The sequence below is a fragment of the Hyla sarda genome, chromosome 5, assembly GCF_029499605.1.
Source record: "Hyla sarda isolate aHylSar1 chromosome 5, aHylSar1.hap1, whole genome shotgun sequence".
Taxonomy (NCBI): domain Eukaryota; kingdom Metazoa; phylum Chordata; class Amphibia; order Anura; family Hylidae; genus Hyla; species Hyla sarda.
Window position 1 is genome coordinate 152381224 of NC_079193.1, and position 17039 is coordinate 152398262.

The window sequence follows — 17039 nt, forward strand, 5'->3', positions numbered from 1 at the left end:
TTTTTCCACGTACAGGGCGGTATGAGGACTCATTTTTTGCGCCGTGATCTGAAGTTTTTATCGGTATGATTTTTGTTTTGATCGGACTTTTTGATCACTTTTTATTCATTTTTTAATGGAATAAAAAGTGACCAAAAATGCGCTTTTTTGACTTTGGAATTTTTTTTGCGCGTACGCCATTGACCGTGCGGTTTAATTAATTATATATTTTTATAGTTCGGACATTTACGCACGTGGCGATACCACATATGTTTATTTTATTTTTTTTTTACACTGTTTTATTTTTTTATGGGAAAAGGGGGTGATTCAAACTTTTATTAGGGAAGGGGTTAAATGACCTTTATTAACACTTTTTTTTTACTTTTTTTGCAGTGTTATAGGTCCCATAGGGACCTATAACACTGCACACACTGATCTTTTACACAGATCACAGGCGTGTATTAACACGCCTGTGATCAGTGTTATCGGCGCTTGACTGCTCCTGCCTGGATCTCAGGCACGGAGCAGTCATTCGCCGATCGGACACCAAGGAGGCAGGTAAGGGCCCTCCCGGTGTCCTGTAAGCTGTTCGGGATGCCGCGATTTGATCGCGGCGGTCCCGAACAGCCCAACTGAGCAGCCGGGTCACTTTCACTTTAAAAGCGGCGGTTAGCTTTGACCGCCGCTTCTAAAGGGTTAATACCGCACATCGCCGCGATCGGCGATGTGTGGTATTAGCCGCGGGTCCCGGCCGTTGATGAGCGCCGGGACTGACGCGATATGATGCAGGATCGCGGCGCGATCCCGCTTCATATCGCGGAAGCCGGCGCAGGACGTAAATATACGTCCTGCGTCGTTAAGGGGTTAAACACATTATTAAAATACATTACTAATAAAAAATTGCCGAGAATTTATTTGGATCGAATCAATTTTTTTTCCTAAAATTCGCTCATCTATATTCCCAACCTGTACAAATCCCTGTACAGTGATCCCTCAACTTACAATGGCCTCAACATACAATAGATTAAACATACAATGGTCTTTTGTGGACCATTGTAACTTAAACCAGACTCAACATACAATGTACAGACAGTACAGATCTGCGAAACGTGTCAAAGGCTGGAAGAACTGACCAATCAGAATGGGCATTCACTGGTAAGACCCTTTTATTCCTGAGGTGTATGCACTGACTGGCTGTCTGGTAGTGCCCCCTACAGTACAGGGAGGAACTACATGTCCTGTACTACTCTTTATGTTTGCCAGGGATAGCTGCTCCAGGTGAGGGCGGCTGCATGTTACTTTTTTAGGACACTGTGTGTACTGTATAGGACCCTGAAGAGGCTCCTGTCCTCTACAAAGACAGTGATTTACAGCTCCCAGCAGATCTTTCTTACTTGTAGATGTAAGGGCTTGCGTTGTCCATATTAGTTATCTACTTATTTTTCTTTAATCCTCACTTTTTCCTATTTTTGGATGACATTTTGGTGGCTTCAGAACCAATTACCAGGTTTCCATAGAGTTATGGTTTCAACATACAATGGTCGTCCTGGAACCAATTAATGTTGTAACTTGAGGGACCACTGTACCTTCTGTACAGCTGTTTCCTGCAGTGCTGAGAAGAGAGCAGACCATATCACATGACTGCTCATCATGTGACCTGCAGGGAGGCAGAGAGGAGGCGGGGCATGGCAGCAGTGTTCAGCAGTGGAGCATGAAGAGCCTCTGAAGATGCCCTGGAGGAGTCATGGAGTGTGCAGGCAGGTACCTGTGTAAATAATGTTCACCAGGGTGCTGAACTACAACTCCCAGCTAGAGGCATAATGACTAAGAAACACTGATCTACACAGAAAAGGAATGGACCTCCAGCTGTTGCAAAACTACAATTCCAGCATGATATCCAGGGTGCCTCCATGCTGGGAGTTGTAGTTTTGCAACAGCTGAAGGTCCATCTACTTTATGATGGGGATAGTTTTATTCTGGTGTCTGGCTATGAGGGGGCATGTTACAGTATAAAGAGGGGTCCTTATGAGTAGAGAGGGCATATGATATCAGGCTAGCTTTATGATTGGACAGGGGCATAGGGGCTACAGAGTGGGCATTATGACTGTACAAGAGGGGCATAATGACTGTACAGGGGGGCATAGTGGCACCGTCTTTAATTTTTTTTTTTTTTTTTTTTTAAACAATGTTTTATTAAAGTTTTCATAGAAACATCAGAAAAATGTACAAACAATACATCAAATTCCCTGAGCAGAGCAGAGCAGTACACATCGGAACACATCAGTATCTATCACACACTACGTGTAACACATAGTCAGACATAGAAATGCATGTCACTATATCCTACAATGTACCTACATACATGACTCGTGGAACTAAGCCTTATTTTCCTCGAGTTATGAGAAGCCCAGCGGTATCTATTCGTGAGCACGATAGGCTGGTGTCGTCAACTAGGCAGTAGCATAACGCCCCAGTCCCACGGGATAAACTTATCCTGTACTAATACAATAACACCGCAAATCATGTCTACACAGGATATTAGTCGCTGCTCCGCGAACTAACCAACCCCAAGAGTCTCCCCACTCAGTCCAGCCGAGATCTGCAGAACTCTTGTACCATCTAGACTACAACAAACAATACTATAGACACACACCACAGGAGAAGATAGAAATAAGATCCCATGGTGAACACAGATCAGCTACCTAGAGAAAAATAGGTAGGAAAGAAGTAGTGAAAAAGAAGGTAAAGAAGAAAAGAAAAGATAGAGGAGAAGAAGAAAAATCTCTCAGCATGTCCGCCCCGCCCCTCCACCTACTATGTAACTTTAAGACCACCCAGCGAGCCACTGATGCTTGCTCTGCAATACCATGAGGAGTCTACAAACTCCTTCATCAGATCAGGTAACTCACTGGGTGCGTATGCATCCTCCATGAACAATCGCCAAGTTTTGAAAAATTTGCCTGCTCTCTTTTCCGTATCCCTCAGTGTATCTAATCTATCAATAAACAGTAAGGTTTTCATGATTTCAATTACCTGCGTAAGCGTCGGAGGATCCTTCTGCAACCATTGTCTCAATAGACTTTTCACTGTGGCCAATAACATAAGGTGAACCCCTCTAATTGCCATTATCGGGCCCCCGGAGGCTTCTTGGGAGGAAAGAGGCACATAATGAAATATCATAGCTAAGGGGGTGAGAGGAATATCCACATCCCAGACCCTCGCAATATAAGCCCTTACGTCTTCCCACAACTTTGTCAAAAATGAACACTCCCAAAGAGCATGCAGGAGAGAGGCCTTGGCCAGGCCACATTTGGGGCAACTTCTGAGATAATGTGCAGGGGCATCACTATAGGAAAGGTTGAAGGCATATGTGGCCCTATGTAAAATGCGGAAATGCATCTCCCTCCAGGACTCATTTATGACAGCCTTCCTCACTTGCGTCAAGCCTGCCAGTAATTTGTGTCGTGCATCAGTGATGCCGAGCTCCTCCTCCCATGCTGTGAACAAGGAATTGGCCAGAGCATGTAAGGAGGCCTGTTTGAGTGCGAGGTACAATGTTGACAGAGAAAGTCTGCCCGAGTGTAAATTCAGCAAAGTACGGAAAACCGCTTCTCTGGATAAATATACCTCACTCCTGGGAAGGTTGGTCACATAGGAGCGCACCTGTAAATACTGCAGGTAATGTCCATGTGGGAGATTAAAACTATGTTTCAGGTCCTCCCATGCGAGCACCCCTCCTCCATCTCCAGAAAACAATTGATCCACAAGCAAGATACCTCTAGTTCTCCATACCTGAAAAGCGCCCCTGCCCACACCCTGAGGGAATGAAGGTGAGTCCCAGAGAGGCAACAGGCTGGACATAATGTAGGGAAGGCCATATATTTTTCTGATCGCCTTCCACGCCGCGACAGTGTCTTTGAGGAGGAGATTTGTCTTAATTGGGTTCGGGAGGGCTGTGTATGGCACATGTAGCAGAGCGCTAAGATCCCAAGGGGCCGCCAAGGCCCGTTCAATTCTCATGTTAGAGAACCAAGAGGTACCCAGCAGCCAGTCTCTGGAGTGACGTAACAATGCCGCTAGATTGTATAAGCGCAGATCGGGCAACTGGATACCTCCTTCATGAAGTGGTAGGCACAATTTTCTGAAAGCTATGCGCGGTCTTTTCCCCCTCCAAAGAAATTTAGTAAAGGCTGACTGCAACCTGGATACGTCTACATGTTTAAGTAACAGGGGTACCATTTGTAGGGGATAGAGCAATCTCCCGAAGCTTACCATCTTAAGGAGATGAGCTCTGCCGAAGAGGGTCAGCGGCAGGGACTGCCATCTAATTAGTTCCTGCTCTATCCGTCTAAAGAGTGGCATATAATTTAGTTTATACAGGGAAGACGGGTTATTACCTACCCTAACTCCTAAGTATGTGATGTAGTTATGCGCCACCTCCACCCCCAAATCGCTCGTGGATTTATGATCGCCCGTTCCCAGATACAACAACTGGCATTTGGACGCGTTAATCTTATAGCCAGAGTATCGGCCAAACTCGCGCAAAAGATCCAGGACCCTCCCTAGCTGAGAATTGGGGGACCCCATAAATAATAGCATATCATCAGCGAAGCACGCTAATTTCATCTCTTGATCTCCTACCCCGATACCCGTATAGACCGTAGACTGCATGAGGTAGACTGCCAATGGTTCCAGGGCCAAATCAAACAAAAGGGGTGACAAGGGACACCCCTGTCGAGTCCCCTTCTCTAACCTGACATTATCAGATAAAAAACCTGGTGTGTAGATTCGGGCCCTTGGGTTAGCATATAAAGAAGACAAGAAGGTCCTGAATGGCCCACTAAACCCAAATTTATCAAGAACACTGTCCAGCCACGCCCAGCTGACATTATCAAATGCCTTTTCGGCGTCTATGGCAAGGAGACCGGGCGGGTCTGGACAATATCCTCTCCTATGAGTAATCTCCAATGCAGCCAGGACTGATCTGATATTTGCCACCCCCGAACGGCCCTTGACAAAGCCAGTTTGATGTGGGCCTAACAAGGAGGGCAAGAACCCAGCCAGACGGTCCGCCATTATCTTTGCCAACAGTTTAAGGTCTTGGTTGATTAAAGAAATGGGTCTGTATGAGCCTGGGTTCTCTGGGGGCTTGCCCGACTTGTAAAGGACCTTTATATATGCAGTATTGCTAGATGGAATAATGGGATCTCCCCCTAAAATAGCATTAAATAAGGAAGTCAAAGGTTCAGCAGTGTCCTCCACCAACACCTTATAGAATTCGCTGCCAAAACCATCGGGTCCTGGGGCCCTGCCACTTTTCAGACTTTTAATACAAGCAACCACCTCCTCCCGGGTGATGGGCGAGTTAATCATTTCATTATCCTCAGGGGACAAGGTAGGCAACTGTAAGCCTGTCAAGAATCTACGTCCGCCCTCATTATCGGTATCCTCCCTGGCATATAAGTCCGCATAAAATCGCTGGAGGACAGAATTTATCTCCTTGGGTCCCGTCTGGTGTTGTCCCTCTCCGTCCACCAGTGATTTTATATATTCGCCCTGTCTATGTGGCCTGGCCAATCTCGCTAACATCTTCCCGGACTTATTCCCAAACTTAAAAAAGTCCACCGTCTTCTGATTCCTATGAAGAATATCCCATGCCTCCATGCTAGCCTCAAAAGACTGTTTAGCTGCTAACCAAGAGTCCTTAGTAAGCTGAGAGGGGGACCGAAGAAACTCATTGTAAGCCGCTCGCAATCTAAGGGAGTGTTCTGCGTAACTTGCCCTGCATTTCTTCTTCCTTGCCGACACATAAGCTATGATCCTGCCCCTGATGACCGCCTTGGCAGCATCCCAATATAGCGATGGCCTATCCAGCGAATCGGCATTGGTCGCTGTATACTCCATCCACCACCCCCTTAAACTGTCTCGAAAATCCGTATCTGCCGCCAGGGAACCCGGGAAGCGCCATAAAATATCTGAGCCCTTAGGAGTGACCTCCAATAACGTCATACACACTGGGGCATGATCTGACACCACTATGTCTTCTATACTGACGTCGTCTACCCTAGCCAGCAACCTCTGAGATATTAAAAAGTAATCTATACGGGACCATGCTTGTTGTGAATGTGAAAAATGTGTGAATTCCCTGCCCATCGGGTTAAAATATCTCCAGACATCTGTCACAGCCGTGGAAGCAATCATGTCACGCAATGTGTGTACCTCTCTGGCGCCATCAGGATGTGGGCAGCGAGTACGCCTCCTATCTTCACTCGTAGACACCACCGCGTTTAAATCCCCACCAACCAAGATGTTGGGAGAGTCATCCTGCAACAGTTGCGATTCAAGGGAGGAAAAGAAAGACGTATTAGAAGCATTAGGGCCATACACATTGTAAATAGTCAGAACACCAGCAGGCGTGTCTATCACAACTCTAAGAAGACGACCCTGTTCGTCCGCCTCCTGCGACTGTGTACTATGCTGCAACCTCTTATGGATAAGCAGTAAGACCCCGGCTTTCCCGTTATCAGCGGGAGACCCCATAACCTCGCCCACCCACATTTGTCTCATGCGCATGAAATCATTCTCAGCTAGATGCGTTTCCTGTAGTAATGCTATATCAACATCCAGCTTCTTAAGGTGCTTCAGGATCATCCGGCGCTTCGCTGGGGACCTAAGTCCCTTTACATTCCAGGACACCAATTTCATACTGGGTACAATTTGTCATGTGGTATGGTATCAGATATTGACCGTGCGGAGCGGGTGGGGCAGAGACGCCCAGAGGCCGAGAGAGAGACTAGCAGTAGAAGCAGAGAGAGAAAGATAGGAGGAAAGCACAGCAGACGAGACACAAGGGGACGAACAGACAGAAAACAAACATAAAACAAAACTAGTAGAAACTTATGTAACAACGCAATAGTACACTCAAATCCCACCCCCCTCTTCATAGTGCTACCACCCCTCTCTGGACTTCACTTCTTCCGCGTATCAAAGGAGGCGCACTAAACCTCCCTATCCCACAGCCGCTCCCGAACCTGAAGTTCCCCGCCTCTCCCTCCCCACCCCCGCTACCACCTTATGCAGGTGTAATAGAACCCGTACCCTCCCCCCTCCCCCCCCCACAGACCAACTAACCCAACTGAGCAAAAACACATAATCGCCCTGGTGATATATGGGATAGCAGGTCTCCATCTGGCACATACATAAACTCGAGCAGGAGTACCTCATATCAGAGCATGACAACTGTATACATTAGAAATGCATTCTGTTAGATAATAGTATAACATTCCTGGTTGCAATAATGAAAGTGACTACTGCAAAATGATAATTAGCGCTATATACACAATAGAACCTTGATGTGAATGTGAGGTCTATCCCATGAATAACATATAACGGCAGTATATATGTGAAACAGTAGTGGAATAATAACTCCCAGCGTTCATGGGTTGAACTGGAACAGAAAGAGTCCCATGACCTCGCTAACTCCCTTCGGGGCCAGTCTCTCCTCTTAAGAGCCATAAAAAATATAAACCTGATGTACTGTTAAGTAGCTAGCAATGCAATGGTACATCACTGAGGAAAAAAACTTTTAGCAAAATGACAGAACTATGAAGGAGATCAGGTCGGTGGATCAGGAACACTGTTTTCCTTGTCCGTCCTGCGCCTCTTCTGATGGGTGCGTGGACTGCCGTCTTGCAGCTTTAGGGATGCCAGCTTCGCAGCAACAGCTTCTGGCGAAGAGAAAGTCTCCGAGTTTCCATTGGGGAAAAAAATCTTAAGTTTCGCAGGATACTGGAGAATAAAACGAACTTGTTGTTGTACCAGGGACGAGCAAACCGCAGAAAAGGCTTTACGCCGCTTCGCTACCTCCATGGAATAGTCCCCGAATAAGAGTACCTTGATACCCCTGATCAGCAATGGAGACTGCGCTTTCTTGAAGGTACGGAGAATCACCTCTTTGTCGGCATAATTAAGGTATTTGACAATGACTTGGCGGGGTTTCGGTTCCTCCATAGGGGACTGCCCAGACAAATGCAGCGGAGGGCCAATTCTGTGAGCCCTTTCAACAATACAGGGCCCCGGCAGCCCAAGAGCTTCTGGTAGTTCCCTGGCACAGAGTTGAGACAACTGATTGGGCATAATGGATTCAGGTAGTCCCACAATCCGCAGGTTGCTCCTCCTGGAGCGATTTTCTAAGTCCTCAACTTTCTCTTTAAGGGCAATATTAGATCTGGTAAGTGATCTTACTGTTGCATTACTGGCACCGACCTCGTCCTCCAAGCGGCTCACTCTCTGCTCTAGCTCTGTGAGCTGTGAGGCATGTGCTGTGACCTCCTTCTGCAACTGCTGCACAGTGCTGGATATGGCCGCCTCCACTGAGGCTCTGATCTCCGGCAGGAGAATGCGGGCGACAACCGCAGCCATGTCGGTGTACGGGACCCCCTCCGCTCCCCTCTGTTCAGGTAAGGACGCCTGCTCCTCCATATACACCGGCCCCTCAGTCTGCCCGCTGACCTGAGTCTGTGGTAAGTTCTGGCCTTGTTCAGGACTCGCCGCCATTTTCTGGGTCGCCATGTGCTGTGAGCCTCCGGAGGCTGGGGGGTCAGGTCCCGGGTCTCCGCTCCGGCGGAGAAACTTCTCCATGTGCTGCTGATATATTCTGACACCGGGGCGCAAGTTTTGCCCTCGGTGTCTGCGATATGGAAGCGGTGAGGGAGAGTTGGTAGCGGTGGCGGGCGCGGAGCTCACCTAAGTGCGACCGCTCATACGCGCGCCGGAACCGGAAGTCCCGTCTTTAATTTTGATTGGACCCCTTTTATTTTGCCACCCTAGGCAAAAGCGAATTTTGCAGCCCCTTTACTCCACTCTTTGACAAGCCCCACCTTACTATTGGGGTTAACACACTGTAAAACCACCCTCCACATGTAAATAGCATACTACTGGGGTGACACACTGTAACAAACCTCCTTTTCATGTAATCTCCTTACTACTGGGGTGATACACTGTAACAAACCTCCTCCTCATGAAATCTCCTTACTACTGGGGTGACACACTGTAACAAACCTCCTCATGTAATCTCCTTACTACTGGGGTGACACATTGTAACACTGTAACAAACCTCCTCCTCATGTAATCACCTTACTACTGGGGTGACACACTGTAACAAACCTCCTCCTCATGTAATCTCCTTACTACTGGGGGGACACACTGTAACAAACCTCCTCCTCATGTAATCTCCTTACTAATGGGGTGACACACTGTAACAAACCTCCTCCTCATATAATATCCTTACTACTGGGGCTGACACACTATAACAAACCTCCTCATCATGTAATCTCCTTGCTACTGGGGGTGACACACTGTAACAAACCTCCTCCTCATGTAATCTCCTTACTACTGGGGGGACACACTGTAACAAACCTCCTCCTCATGTAATCTCCTTACTACTGGGGGTGACACACTGTAACAAACCTCATCCTCATGTAATCTCCTTACTACTGGGGGTAACACACTGTAACAAACCTCCTCCTCATGTAATCTCCTTACTACTGGGGGGACACACTGTAACTAACCCCCTCCTCATGTAATCTCCTTACTACTGGGGTGGCACACTGTAACAAACCTCCTCATGTAATCTCCTTACTACTGGGGGTGACACACTGTAACAAACCTCCTCCTCATGTAATCTCCTTACTACTGGGGTGACACACTGTAACAAACCTCCTCATGTAATCTCCTTACTACTGGGGTGACACACTGTAACAAACCTCCTCCTCATGTAATCTCCTTACTACTGGGGTGACACACTGTAACAAACCTCCTCCTCATGTAATCTCCTTAGTAATGGGGTGACACACAGTAGCAAACCTCCTTCTCATGTAATCTCCTTACTACTGGGGTGACACACTGTAACAAACCTCCTCCTCATGTGATCTCCTTACTACTGGGGTGACACACTGTAACAAACCTCCTCCTCATATAATCTCCTTACTACTGGGGGTGACACACTGTAACAAACCTCCTCCTCATGTAATCTCCTTACTACTGGGGTGACACACTGTAACAAACCTCCTCCTCATGTGATCTCCTTACTACTGGGGTGACACACTGTAACAAACCTCCTCCTCATATAATCTCCTTACTACTGGGGGTGACACACTGTAACAAACCTCCTCCTCATGTAATCTCCTTACTACTGGGGTGACACACTGTAACAAGCCCCCTCCACATGTGATTAGCATACCACTGGGGTGACACACTGGTGGGGGATGGGCAGTGACGCGTTTGTGATGTCATGAGGCAGAGGACATCAGCGATCATGCCTGTCTGCCTTAGAGGAGCACACCGCTGCCGCTGAAAGCAGTACTCTTTCGAGGCAGAGAGGCATGATTGCTCAGGAGCCCCATAACTGCACACTGTCCAGTTGTAAAATTTTGGGGACACACTGGGGTCCAGGACAAAAGTAGTACACACGCACATCTATCATACACATGCACATCTATCATACATATGCACATCTATAATACACACATGATTCAGATAAACACATCTATCATATACACACATCATTCATACACACATATCTATGATACATACACACATCATACATACATTCATACATACACATCTAACACACATACACAGATCATACATACACATAAATCTATCATGCACACATAATACATATACACACACATATACAATACATATCCCCAAACCCTCTCCTTACCCGCAGGAGATAATTGCTGGAGATCGGGTTGGCTGAGGCTTCTACGCCAGGGTCACGTCAGCAGGGGCTCCCAGCAGTCCTTGGCCTCTGCAGCCCTGCGGGGCCCCGCACATGAGAAAGTAAAAAAAAAGTCCTGGCAGCGATCAATGGGGCCCACGAGCAGTGCAACACATATGGTGGTGGGGGAGGGATCCGCCACTGGCCAGTGGAGCACAAGCAGTGTTCCTTCAATAAGTATGATGAGGACATGAGGGGGGGTTACTATTAGAGGAGGCTGCAGGCTGCCGTGTTCCTCCGAGCGTGGTGATGTCTGTTAGTGGAGCACAAGCAGCGCTCCTCCAGAATACTGAGGACAGGGGGGGGAGTGTTAGTGCGTTAGGCCCCGAATACTGCATTTTGCGCGAAATCACGTAAAAAATGCAGCAATTTTACTGCGATGTTGCGCAAAATGCAGTATTATTAGTAATGCTCTAAAGCTTTTCAGGTGCCTCCTTTTGGATGGGGGCCCTGGGCAATTTCCCAGGATGCCCTTCCCTAATGCCGGCCCTGCATAGTGGCTACAGTGTGGGCATTATGACTGTACAAGGGGGGGCATAATGACTGTACAGGGGGTATAGTGGCTAGTGCTACAGAGTGGGCATTATGACTGTACTTGAGGGGCATAGTGGCTACAGATTATGACTGTACAGTTAGGCATAAGGCATAATTACTGTACATGAGGGGATAGTGGCTACAGAGGGGGCATTATGACTGTACAGTTAGGAATAAGGCATAATGACTGTACAGGAGGGGATAGTGGCTACAGTGGGGGCATGCCCTCTCTATAGCCACTATGTAGCCACTATGCCCCCCTGTGCAGTCATGATGCCACCTATGTATCCAGTGCCCCTATGACCCCTGTACATTTATAATGCCCCCTCTGTAGCCAGTGTTTCCCCTGTACAGTCATAATGTGCCCTCTGTAGCCAGTAATATGCCATCTGTACTGTACAGGGGGGCATATTACTGGCTACAGAGAGGGCATTATGACTGAACTGGAGGAATACCGGCTACAGAGGGGACTTTATTACTGTACAATTTAAAATAAAGCTTTTTTTTTTTTTTAAAGGAAAAGGTGGCAACAATAGCTGATGCAGTAGGGGTGACTGGCAGGTCAATGGCAGCAGGCAGCATGTGTCCCTAGGAGCTGCAACTGGCAGTGCCTTATGTAGGGCATGTGGAACCCCTGGCTGGCAATATATCGCAACACTGTGGTGGAGGATACTGAAACCGACTTTGACGACCGACTATCTAGGCCGAGGAGGACAAAGGGATCAGCAAGAATGCTGGAGTATACCCGATGTTACTATATTAATTATAGGATGTAACTTAAGATCAGGAGTAACATTTAGTATACTCCATAACTGTACTCACTATTCTGCTGGTGGGGTCACTGTGTACATATGTTACATTACTTATCCTGTACTGACCCTGAGTTATATCATGTATTGTACTCCAGAGCTATACTCACTATTCTGATAAAAATCTAAATGCTGTGTGTTGTGTCCTGGCCCTACTTCTATTATGCCATTCTGTACTAACACCCTGCTATGCACCCCCCATGTGTACAGTGACATAACGCTACTAGTACACATTGTACTGTGACATCGTTGTGGACTTTGAGATCACTGTAAATTTTAACCTTGGGCTCTGACATCACTGTGTATATCACTGTACTGTGATGTCAATATGCATATTATCCCTGTACTGTGGCAACAATGTGCATATTAACCCTGTGCACAGTGACATCACAGTACAGGGTTAATACATGTATGCACAGTGACATCAAAGAACAGGGTTAATATGCATAGTGATATCACAGTATAGGATTGATATGCACAGTGACATCACAGTGACGTGCGTACATTCTGAAGGCATTAAGCCAAGCAGGAGGGTCTGTGGGCGGCCAGGACAGTAAATTCCCAGCATGACACCTTCAATGTTCTGATCACTGCTCCTCTGATTTCGGGACCTACTGCTAAATAGGTCCTGACCCCGGACCAGAGGAGCAGTGGTCAGGACAGGAGGCACTACACAGACATGCCGCCTCCAGCCATATACTATATATGGCTGGTGGCATTATGTCTATGGGGCACAGAAGGGCCTATAACTATATACTGAGACACAGAGATATGTTAGCACTATTACTGTGGGGCAATAAAAATTGGGGTTTGTATATAGTGGGCATTGTGCTGGAGAAAGAAGCATTAAATATTTGTCTGGCAGGTTCTGTGGAAGACTAGTCATGGTTGGGAGAAGTCATCATGATGGTCTTGGTCGGATAGAGAAGAAAAGGAAAAGTGAACTCCTCCGATCATAGAAGACTCCCCCCCTGTGATTGACTCAGAGAAGACGCCACCTGTTATTGACTCAGAGAAGATGCCCCCTTTGATTGACTCAGAGTAGACGCATCCTGTGAGTCTATAATATCATGCTGTATTCTGCCTAATTGTGACCCATCAGTGCTAAAGTCACTTGAATGTTCTGCAGTTATGTTTAGTGAAACAACAAATCCCAGAATTCTCTTATCACTGCCTATATCATAATGGCCATTGTAGTTTCACATAATTAAAAGCTCCTTATTGCTTTTCCTTTACTTGTCAATTGGTATATTTGATTATTATAGTTGAAATAATTTTTTTGCAACGCTCTATACCACAGGTGTCCATCACGCCAGGTAGGGGACCAGTTAAAAATTTGAACCCTCTGCTGCTGTCACCTGAACCCCACCTCAGCTTAGAACATAGAGTGGCCTCTTTGGCCGTGCTACGGCTGTAATGCATCTTATTGGCGCTTGTGTTCCCTGGCTTGAAGTAGCATCAGCTGGCAGCCAATAAGATTAACCCATCCCTCTGGCCCCTATGCGTGGAGAAAAATGATGTATGGTCATGCAACATTGAGTGGCCGCCCCCTTGGCCCCTTCTTTTTATTGCTCTGCTCTCATCCACGCCCATTGCCCCTGCCCCAGATCTTTTGGAAACCTAGCAACGCCCTGCCCCACTATGTCCCATGGAATGGGAGGACATGGGAGCCCCCCTGGATCTGCCTGAGGAAGAAGTTGACGGAAGACCTGCAAAAGGAATCGAGGAAAAGTAATCAGCAAGCTGGTTCTTCACACTTGGAACGTATTGAGCCCTAAACCAAACATTAAACAGTACCGGTCACCAAACTAAACTTTAAATATATTGTTCCTTATGTTATTATAAGACACTTTGCAATTTACTTGCTGTTAAAATTCTCAATCTTTATATGTTTTTAATGTGATTAAATAAACGGCCACTAGGTGGCTCTGTCCTGTTCCCAAACAGTTAATTTGGTCTCCACTCGGACTTGCACAAGTCCAAACTCAGGAAGTGCGTGTGGCGCATAGCAAGGAACAGCTCTCGCAGGCTTCTGTGAAGTCGCCCCTGCTGGGGAACGCCCACTTTCTCCTTCCGGGAGCTCACACACTGTGATCAAGGGGAAAGGTATGATACACAGCTTTTTAAAGCTCTGAATTTTTTTTTTAGGGCAGAAGGGGTGTTAGGAGTAGTTAGGGAATATAATCTGAGTTAGTTTAGAAAATATGGTTTGATGACAGGTACTCTTTAACCTCAAAGCAGTGAAGCACTGGGTGCCACAATAATTTTTGAACTATGGGGGAGCTGCTAGAGAGCCCATTTGTGGCCTGAACAATGTGCAGATTCTCAGACCAAAAACAAACAAGGCGATTGCTAAAGTCAAGGCCCAAAATCTTGACAGCTGCTATAAGGGAACAGTTTAAGTAAAACCAAATTCCTGCACAGGCCCGAAGTCACCCACAACTCCGGCCACCCGCTGGTACACTATCAATGACCAAGAACAGCCCCAAAACAGGCCAAATCAGCCACATCTATGAACAGCACCAGTTCCTGTTGGTAACCACCGGGGCTTGAAACCATATGCGGCAATTGTTTGATCACAAAAATTCCTGTCAAACCAGTGTGCCAGTCTTAAGGGCACTGGTGACAAGGATGTAATGGTCTGGGCGTTTAGCACCTTTCGTAGCCAGTGACAACCTGCGAGAAAAAACCCTGCCCAAGGACATGACCCGCAAAGCAAAGTTCAGCAGGCCCAACAGGGACTGCATCAGCAGCACAGTGGTTTTGCGAGAAGTAAGGAAACCCTCAAGCTAACTAGGCAACTTCTGAACTTCTGAGCCGAAAACCATTCCTAATGTATTAAGTTCGATACCCAAGAAGGACAAGGTCATGCACGGCTCGACCGTTTTGTCCTCCGACAAAGGGACACCAAACCGCCCCATAAAAAAGCAAAAAGTGACAAGTCCTGCAAAGGGAGTATGAAGGTATAAAGGTGGACCAAAAAAGAGGAAATCATCTAAATAATGCATGACTGATGATTAACCAGTCACATATCTAACACCCCACTACAAGAAAGAGCTGAAAAGCTTAAAGTAGTGGCAAGACATCGAACAACTCATAAGAAGGCGTGCATCAAAATAGTAACTCCCCTTGAAAAAACACTCTAGAAGATAATGGCAGTTAGAGTGTACCGGAAGGAGGCGGAAAGCCGGCCTGCCTGTTTAACGAGCTCAACCGCCCTGTCAAATGACACATAGTTGACAGAGGAATCCTTGCTTTAAAGGGGTACTCCTGTGGGGGGAAAAAAAAAATCTCATATCAACTGACTCCAGAAAGTTATACAGATTTGTAAATTACTTCTATTAAAAAATCTTAATCCTTCCAGTACTTATCAGCTGCTGTATACTACAGAGGAAGTTGAGTTGTTCTTTTCTGTCTGACCTCTGTCTGCTGATACCTCTGTCTGTGTCAGGAACTGTCTAGAGTACAAGCAAATCCCCATAGCAAACCTCTCCTTCTCCATACAGTTCCTGACGTGGACAGAGGTGTCAGCAGAGTCAGACAGAAAATAACAACTCAACTTCCTCTGGAGTATACAGCAGCTGATAAGTACTGGAAGGATTAAGATTTTTTAATAGAAGTAATTTACAAATCTGTTTAACTTTCTGGCACCAGCTGATTTAAAAAAAAATTGTTTTCCACCGGAGTACCCATTTAACTCCCCATCAGGTTGCAGAGACAGACGCCTCTGTAACTCCCCGTCATAACACCACAAAGCGGTGCTGCAATGAGACAATTAAGAGGAGTAAATCATATCCTGATAAATTAACAGTTCCTAACAGCTTTCCGGATGCCTCTGGCCCATAATGCAACCTAAAACATTAAAGGCCCGTAGCCAGTTGGACATGGTTTTGGCCACCTTGGGTTTTCTTTCATAAGGCCTATCACTCAGCCTATGCTCCTTATCCACCATGTGCTTTCAAAATCAACAACCAGATGTCCACACAGGAACGTAGCTATAGGGGGGTGCAGGGGTAGCAGGCCCTGGTACCTAATGGGGCCCAAAAACTCATCTGTCCCATAAGAGACTAATATTATAATTAACACATGGGGCCCTGTTGCAGATTTTGCATCGAGGCCCAGAAGCTACAAATTACATCTCTGTGTCCACATACCCGTTATCTCGAATTTTAGCTTTTGTCTCTTTATGGGAACTCCATGAGCTAACCCTACAAAAGAATGCCTCCTTGTGTACAGCGGTCTGTGGAGGGGTAGGAGCTGGTTTAGTTAAAGACACAGGCGACGGATATGCCAATTGATCAGCCAAAGCCCTAAGGGCCGAGGCTAAACTAAGGCCCAACCCCACCCCCAAGTACCTAAATAGTTACACTCACCAACTCCGGACAAAGAAGCAGAGGGAACCACAATGGAAAGAACTTTAACTCCACCGCCAGGAGCATGTTCCGCAACTGAACTCATAACTGGCTGGACTCGGGCCTGAGTCCACCTTCTGTGGCGGTGACAGGAACCACTGCGCGATGACCTGGAGACACTGGAAGACTTGGAAGACGTGGAAGGTGACCTCCAATATGAGGATCTGAATTGTCAACTCCGTCTTGACGAGCGGGAACTTCTTGAGGACCACCTCCTGGACCACCTCCTATGTCCACCAATGGAATGGTGGCCACTATGTCTGAGCCCCCTCGTGGACCAAGAAGGGGAAGATAACCAGGCACTAATATTGGACCTCTCCCTACTCCCTCTTGCACTCCCTGGGGGAGCAGGAGGGATGGAAACATCTGCAACATTCTGCCCAGGAGCATAACTAAGGGGAGGGCAGGGGCAGAGAAAACCACTGGGGTGGGGGCTGCAGCAAGCACCAGCGAGGCGGTTGGTACCTCAGGAGAATCAGAAAACAGTAAGGAATATTCAGTCAGGGAAGCAGGAGCAGAGCT

The 17039-nt window shown here is 46.9% G+C and overlaps 1 long non-coding RNA gene across 1 annotated transcript; it reads left to right on the forward strand.

Moving 5' to 3' along the window:
• Positions 1-1631: 1631 nt before the first annotated feature.
• LOC130273529 (uncharacterized) lies at positions 1632-13350 on the forward strand. Its single transcript, XR_008844022.1, has 3 exons — positions 1632-1740; positions 11814-12035; positions 12971-13350. It is a non-coding gene; the product is annotated as an uncharacterized LOC130273529 (long non-coding RNA).
• Positions 13351-17039: the final 3689 nt, after the last annotated feature.